Source organism: Haemaphysalis longicornis, unplaced genomic scaffold, assembly GCF_048455015.1.
Source record: "Haemaphysalis longicornis isolate Haplotype H1 unplaced genomic scaffold, Haemaphysalis longicornis Haplotype H1 scaffold_13, whole genome shotgun sequence".
Classification (NCBI taxonomy): Eukaryota; Metazoa; Arthropoda; class Arachnida; order Ixodida; family Ixodidae; genus Haemaphysalis; species Haemaphysalis longicornis.
In genome coordinates, this window is record NW_027526233.1 from 70,681,697 (window position 1) to 70,688,988 (window position 7,292).

General features: G+C 45.0%; 1 long non-coding RNA gene across 1 annotated transcript; it reads right to left on the reverse strand.

The window, feature by feature from the left end:
* Positions 1–266: 266 nt before the first annotated feature.
* LOC144164094 (uncharacterized) lies at positions 267–7,042 on the reverse strand. The gene is made up of 2 exons (XR_013321045.1): positions 6,800–7,042; positions 267–397 (listed from the first exon to the last, which is right to left on the reverse strand). It is a non-coding gene; the product is annotated as an uncharacterized LOC144164094 (long non-coding RNA).
* Positions 7,043–7,292: the final 250 nt, after the last annotated feature.

The window sequence follows — 7,292 nt, forward strand, 5'->3', positions numbered from 1 at the left end:
GATCGTAAGGTGAATGATATCATAGGCTTCAACGACATCATTGAGATATCGTAGTAGCACTTCATAGTAGCTCATCGTATACGTTGGATCATACAAGTCGGATCGTTGCAAGCGATGTCGTTCGAGTTTATCGTACAGATTTTGCTGGGGTGAGCGACAATATGTATTCGATGTGTGCGTGTAATACAAGCGTTAAATGCGCAGGTGTTGATATTGTGCTGTGAATGTGCTTAGATCCTTGCACAGTAGAATACGCAAAAGAATACTTGGAAGCTGCTGCCTTTTCCCTTTTATTTCATGTCCCGCAGCAGGTTGGCCACATATCCGTTAAATGCTTTCAGCCGCTTCTCCGTGGTAGCTTCACTGTTCCGGTGTTTCATGAAGTAACCATGGGCACCTGCACAAAATGGAACAAGAGAGGGAGCAGAGAACATATGTTTAGAGGGTGCACGTGAACCTTTTGGGTGTGTCTGACCCATTAATCAAGCGATATTACATACATGCTCAGTTAGTTGTACCACCTGTGAAGACTTTCCATGGTCAAATGAGGCTACTCTTCACAACTGCGGAAGCTGTGCTTGCTCACAATGCTATGACTATGACCACCAAACATCGTTGGCCCACACTTAAATGCAAGATTCGTCACATGTGGAGATGTGTCCCTTATTATTGTGCTAGCGCAGTGGAGAAAGGTGTGGGGAGGGGCACCTAAGAAAAGCCATGTTTCCCTTAAGCTTCATGAGCTTGAGCTCACAGCATGGCTGCAGGCTGATGCTAAGGTCCAAGGCGCAAGCCTATACCAGCACATCTTATATTGAGCACGGACCACCACTTGGACATGGCACTTGCCTCACGAGTTTATGTGGATGCTATGTTGTGAGAACAGTGCATTCGCAATATTGTTTATTTTGCCCCTATCCCTGAACTTTAATAATGTGCAAGAATTCGCAACTACAATATAACAATTGAATCAAATAATGCAATATTTCATTTCAACTCAAACCGAATAAGACCTGGTGAAATGTAACAGTGCAATAAACGGCGAGGGACATAGAAGAAAATTCACAAGACGGGCGCTTCTGTGTCCCTCGTTGTTTATTGCGGTGTTACATTTCATCATAAATTTGTACCAACTCGCCCAAATTTCCATTTTGTTCGAATAAAACCATTTGAAAATTACGAGCGAGGTCTCTCCACTTGGGCTTTCCTGCACTGCTTGAGTGACAAACAGTGAAACGCTGATGGAGCATTTGATAACCACCTCTCATCTCCTTAGTATTATTGGGCCAGCTCTGCCCCTCTGGCCATAACGCAATTCATGAAAACAGCAACAGTGAAATAATGGGGGGCAAAACCAACATGAATCAGAGGCAAGGGCCCGATATATGAGCCTAATGACTGCAGCGACTTCTCGCTGGAATAAGTTGAACGAGTATTTGATGACACTAGATGGTGGCTGAAACAAACCATTGCAGTCTCGAAGACATCAAATAACTTTGCATTTAAAATAAGCATCTATTGCGGGGAATTCGTCACAGCTCTCAAAAATAAACGAATTGCATCGCATATGACCCTACTTCTCATGAAAATTTGGATCGTGTTAAAGCTTACAATCGATAGCTAAATGTATTGTTGTTCTAGGACACCTGCTTCAAGTGTTCGTGGCAAGAGCCGAAGGACTGTATGGAGAATGTTTTATGGCCTGTAACGTGCGCCAGTTGTTGCATCTCGAAAACTGTGTGGAAAATTTAGGACCGTTATCGGCTTTCTCCGTCTTTCCCTTTGAGACGGGAAATAGAAGAATTACAAAAATGGTGAAGGCAACAAAAGGAGCTCCTTATCAAATTGTGGAAAGAGTTGTTCATCAGGAGCTAGAGGTTATGCTTCATTCATCACCTCTAGCCTCAAATGTGCAGCTCTTCTGTGAGCAACAATTACGCAATACTCTTACCACGAAGAAACACACAACGCAAATGGGTAAGTGCAAACAAACAACTATTTATTCTTTGGAACGCCTCCAACAGCTTTACAGAAAAGAGAAGAAACAAACACTAAAAAAAAGGGCAAAGGGGGGGGGGGGGGAGATTTAAGGCGAGAAATGAAACAACGAAATACAGAAATTTTGACTCTGAACTATTCAAGTTGAATGCGCAGAAGCCTAATCATCAGAATTTTCTGCGCACACCCGGATTTACAGGGGCCAGGGTGCATCTTTTAGAAGGACAGTTTTGCAACAACCTTAAGACTATGACGCGTGCTCACGTATTCTCCGAATGTGCCTGATCCCATGAAACAGGACTTCACAATTTTCCTTTTCTGCAGCTTGGGTGATCTGAACAAAACCTCGGTCTGCCCAAATAAAGCCTTCTATCCACACACTTTGCAGTGTGAGGCCAAGTTTCCAGGCCCGCTCGTCCGCTCACCTGTGTAGCGAGTGCTCCCTGAGCCTGGTGTTTACGCACCTGCCTGGGTGTCCCATCCAGCTTCTTTTGCAGTTCAAGGGGATGCGGTAGACAGCGCCGACCGAGCATTCAACAAATTTTGTTTTCTGCTTTGTGTCAAACTGATATTTTCACACCGTGTTTTCATCCTGATTAACCCTCTTACAAAGCCCTTTAATTTGATGGGGGCTGAGAAAACGACTCCAGCTTCTCGCTTCGCTTTTAGCTTCTTTATCTTGTGTATGTACAGGCTAACTTTCTTTCTCTGCTATTCTTTAGGCCCTTGCTTGGCTTTACCCCCTTCAGCACTTCTAGGCAGTGGACACAAGAACTTGCGTGGGAAACCCACTAGACCTTAAGCGTGCCCACTTTTACAGTTACAGGACTTTTTTTAGGGCTTGGAGGAAACAGCCTGCAACAATGCTTCTCTTTACTAGCTTTTTGTCATACTTGAGCACTTTCACACTGCATTTGAGGGGTTACAGTTCAAACATGAGACACCTGACAGCGATAGGCTGTGGTATTTAGACATTCAAATCCATTTTGGAGCATCCAACACGTGCGGGTCTTATCGAAGCAGGGGGGGGGGGGAAGGGGGGTACCTACGCTTCCCTTTAACTCTGGACATCCGAAGCTAGTACAGAGAAGCATTGCTGCAGGCTGTTTCCTCCAAGCCCTAAAAAAAGTCCTGTAACTGTAACAGTGGGCACACTTAAGGTCTAGTGGGTTTCCCACGCAAGTTCTTGTGTCCACTGCCTAGAAGTGCTGAAGGGGGTAAAGCCAAGCAAGGGCCCAAAGAACAGCAGAGAAAGAAATTTAGCCTGTACATACACAAGATAAAGAAGCTAAAAGCGAAGCGAGAAGCTGGAGTCGTTTTCTCAGCCCCCATCAAATTAAAGGGCTTTGTAAGAGGGTTAATCAGGATGAAAACACGGTGTGAAAATATCAGTTTGACACAAAGCAGAAAACAAAATTTGTTGAATGCTCGGTCGGCGCTGTCTACCGCATCCCCTTGAACTGCAAAAGAAGCTGGATGGGACACCCAGGCAGGTGCGTAAACACCAGGCTCAGGGAGCACTCGCTACACAGGTGAGCGGACGAGCGGGCCTGGAAACTTGGCCTCACACTGCAAAGTGTGTGGATAGAAGGCTTTATTTGGGCAGACCGAGGTTTTGTTCAGATCACCCAAGCTGCAGAAAAGGAAAATTGTGAAGTCCTGTTTCATGGGATCAGGCACATTCGGAGAATACGTGAGCACGCGTCATAGTCTTAAGGTTGTTGCAAAACTGTCCTTCTAAAAGATGCACCCTGGCCCCTGTAAATCCGGGTGTGCGCAGAAAATTCTGATGATTAGGCTTCTGCGCATTCAACTTGAATAGTTCAGAGTCAAAATTTCTGTATTTCGTTGTTTCATTTCTCGCCTTAAATCTCCCCCGTCCCCCCCCCCCCTCCCCACCCATTTTTTAGTGTTTGTTTCTTCTCTTTTCTGTAAAGCTGTTGGAGGCGTTCCAAAGAACAAATAGTTGCTTGTTTGCACTTACCCATTTGCGTTGTGTGTTTCTTTGTCTCCATCCTTGTATCGTAAGCCTAAGCAGCGCATTAATCTAACCCAAGCGTGATATGAACAACTAGCCCAGAGAAGTGCTTTAATCAGTTTGAAAGCATTGATGGTGGTTGTCGAAAGAGATTGTGTGATAAACTGCAACATCGTCTGCGACGAGATGTGCACGGGAAGATATGCAACATGGTAGATGATAAAAATAGATTTAAAACGTAGAGGACCAAGTACACTGCCTTGGACGACACCAAATTAATGGGGGCAAAATAAGTAGAGGTATTAGCAGACGTTAACTTGAAGGGGCATTAAATAGGCTTCCGAAGGTAGTGGTTTCAAATACAAAATTGCTAGACAACATGTTCACGACAACGTATACCAAATATAATACCTCTGCCTAAAGCGAATGCTGCACAAAAGTGCAAGAAAGGTCTTCGCTTCTTTCCTTGTTTACCTGTCAATCCTTGTTGCCATTCTCACACACTCTGACGTAACTTTGCGACTCTGACGCAACCTTCATGGCAAAGCTGGTGCTGAACACTACAGCGTTGCTTTTGGCGGGTTTCCTAAAATCTGCAGTTAATCAGCGTTCCCAGCTGCGGTGGAAATGCGGGTGCATGGTTCGGCGGTTCCGCCGAACGGCACTACAGCACAGCTATCTTTGGAAAAACAAATGTCGATCGTCGCCATCCATTACACGAGCTTAGCTGAGTTTGTGGATATAGTGCATTGTTTGCAAAGTATGAATAACACCGAAAAACACGGAGAGTCTCTGCAGGTGGAATCGCCGCTACAAGTGTGACCGCGGCAAGCATCTGCCTGCACGGTCGACAAGGACCCCGCTGTGCAGTGTATACGTGATATGGCATGAACCGCAGCAGTTAAAACTTGTCCCTGCCCGCCAGAGGGGGACTATTGCTGGAAATCAGTTTACAAATGCATGAAAGGGGGAAATAGTGCAGTGAAAGATTGCGCTGGTAATCGTCATCAGCTCAGCTTCGTAAAGTGGTGACTGAATAACTGCGGCGATGCTAAGCCTTTTCTGCGCAAGTTAGAGGGACCTGCTCGCTGCAACAGCGCCACCTGCAAGAAATGCTAGCGAACCGCCAATCGTAGGTGGAAATCTTCAATTACAGTCACCAGCGAACATGTTGTGTTTGGGACCCCCCTATCTGGCCGTCAAACACTCATTTCCCCCATTCTACAACTGACGTACCGACGCAACCACGGCAGTGCGAGCGGCCCGCCTGCTTACTGCCCCACTCAGCTCAGCGCAGCCAGTAGTGGGCAGAGCATACACGTCGCCTGCTAAAAAAGAAAAGCGTGACAAGCAGAGTCAATGGCTGTGTGTACCTCGAAACTGTAAGGTCTCTAGGTGGTCTTGTGCATGTCAGTGATGTCATAGCATTCACACCGATTAAGAGGTGCGAGGACAGGGTGAAAGCTCCAGGCCTTATTGCCAACCCTTTTTATTGAACAATAACTTAGCTAATACTTAACACTTTTAAACCATTTTTTGCGGGATGCTGTTCCTTCAGCGAACAGCCCGTAAAATCGCTACATTTGGAACCCTGTTTAGGGCCCCTTTAATTCAACAAGGAAGAAAATCCGTGATCCAAATGAGGATATTAGGGTGAAGTCTGAGAAGTAGTCTGCGGTGTGTCATGCGATCAAATGCATTAGAAAAATTGAGATAAACTGCAGGAGTGTGTAAGCCTGCGTCAATGGATGAATGTAGACCCTGAAGAATCCCAGAAAGTTGCGTTTTACGAGAGTAACCCTTGTGAGTTACTCTTAACCCCATGCTGATAATCAAATATGATGATGTAATTTTATAAGTACTTAGTGACTTGAGAGTGAATGAAATGTTCCACAACCTTGCATATGGTGCTTGTTAGGGAAATTGGCCTGTAGTTTAATGGTGAAGCACGGTACCCAGATGGAAAGGTTTGTACTACCTCGGCTATCCACCCATCACTGAGAATAGCGCCTGTCGAGAGACTGAAACTAGCGCCATCAGAATTCTACAGTGTGGATTGTACTTTTCAGTACACTGTAAATAATACCAGTAGGATCTGAAGTAGGTGGAATTTTAAGCTTACCTAAAATAGAAAGTAGTTCCACGTCAGTTTGTATGGTTAGTTCTTCAAGCCTTATAGAAAGATTTTATGATGATGATGGTGTTTAGGTTTTAATGGCGCAAGGCCAACTAAGGGCAAAGAGCGCCAAACAAAAGTCGTGTTATGAGAGCGACATGAAAGTAAAAGTAAAACATTTCAGTAAAAATAAACAAAGTAAGACAAAACATAATTAAGATGACTGGTGTAAAGGGCCAGGTTGTCAAGATGCATGATAAGAAATGAGATGTAAAAATTTTACGTCGGTAAGAAACTCGAAAACACGTTTGAGTGAAAACATGGGCTTGTCTCCTACGAAGTATGACGGGTGTTGTGGAATATGTCGTGTGTATAGTTGTTAGAAGTGTTTGAATTGTGTTATGTCAAGTGCCTTGCATTGAATGAGTATGTGGATTACGGATAGGCCCTCTCCACACCCGCTGCATATGTATAGAAACATTTTAAAAGGATTGCCTGGCTTGATTCCATGCGAATGAACCCTTTAAAACAAAGTTCGGTTTCTCTTCCTGCGCCTCCAGATTCTCTTGAATATCCCCACTAACCAATAACATGCTTAAAATGCACAGCACTGCTTCACGAAAATGTTTCCAATAACCAGAGGCTAGAACACTGCTAACAGGTATACATCATGACAATGGAAGTTTGCACAACATGCAATAACTAACCTGCAAGTACATAATCGATGGGTGCGCTGAATGGCAGCAGTGCCTGGGGCTGAGGAAATGACGTGCGTTTGAAGGGGTGTGCCGAGTGACTTGGTGCCAGGTGACAGACAAAGGAATGGCTTTTCCTGGTGGCGAAGCATACAGAGCACCAAGGGAAGGCCGGCCGCAGCTTAGGTCCAGCAGGTGGTTGGCCAGGGGAGGCACTGGCAAAGCCTTGGGAACTGGACTGACAGGCAGCCGACCCAGGACAGCCAGCAGCAGCACCTGAAGGTACACAATCTGTGAGTGCACAGACAGTAGTTGAAATACAAGAGAAGGCCACGCAAAGATCAAATGCTTACATGAAGTGGATTTGTAATCGCTTAAGGACATTCACCATCAAGGCAATAATAAGAACTTCCAGCAACATCCAAAGTGAAATTTAGGTCACATTAAGGATGTGTTTATTAGACACGCCAGTAATGCGATTAGAGTATTCATGATATATCCAAAG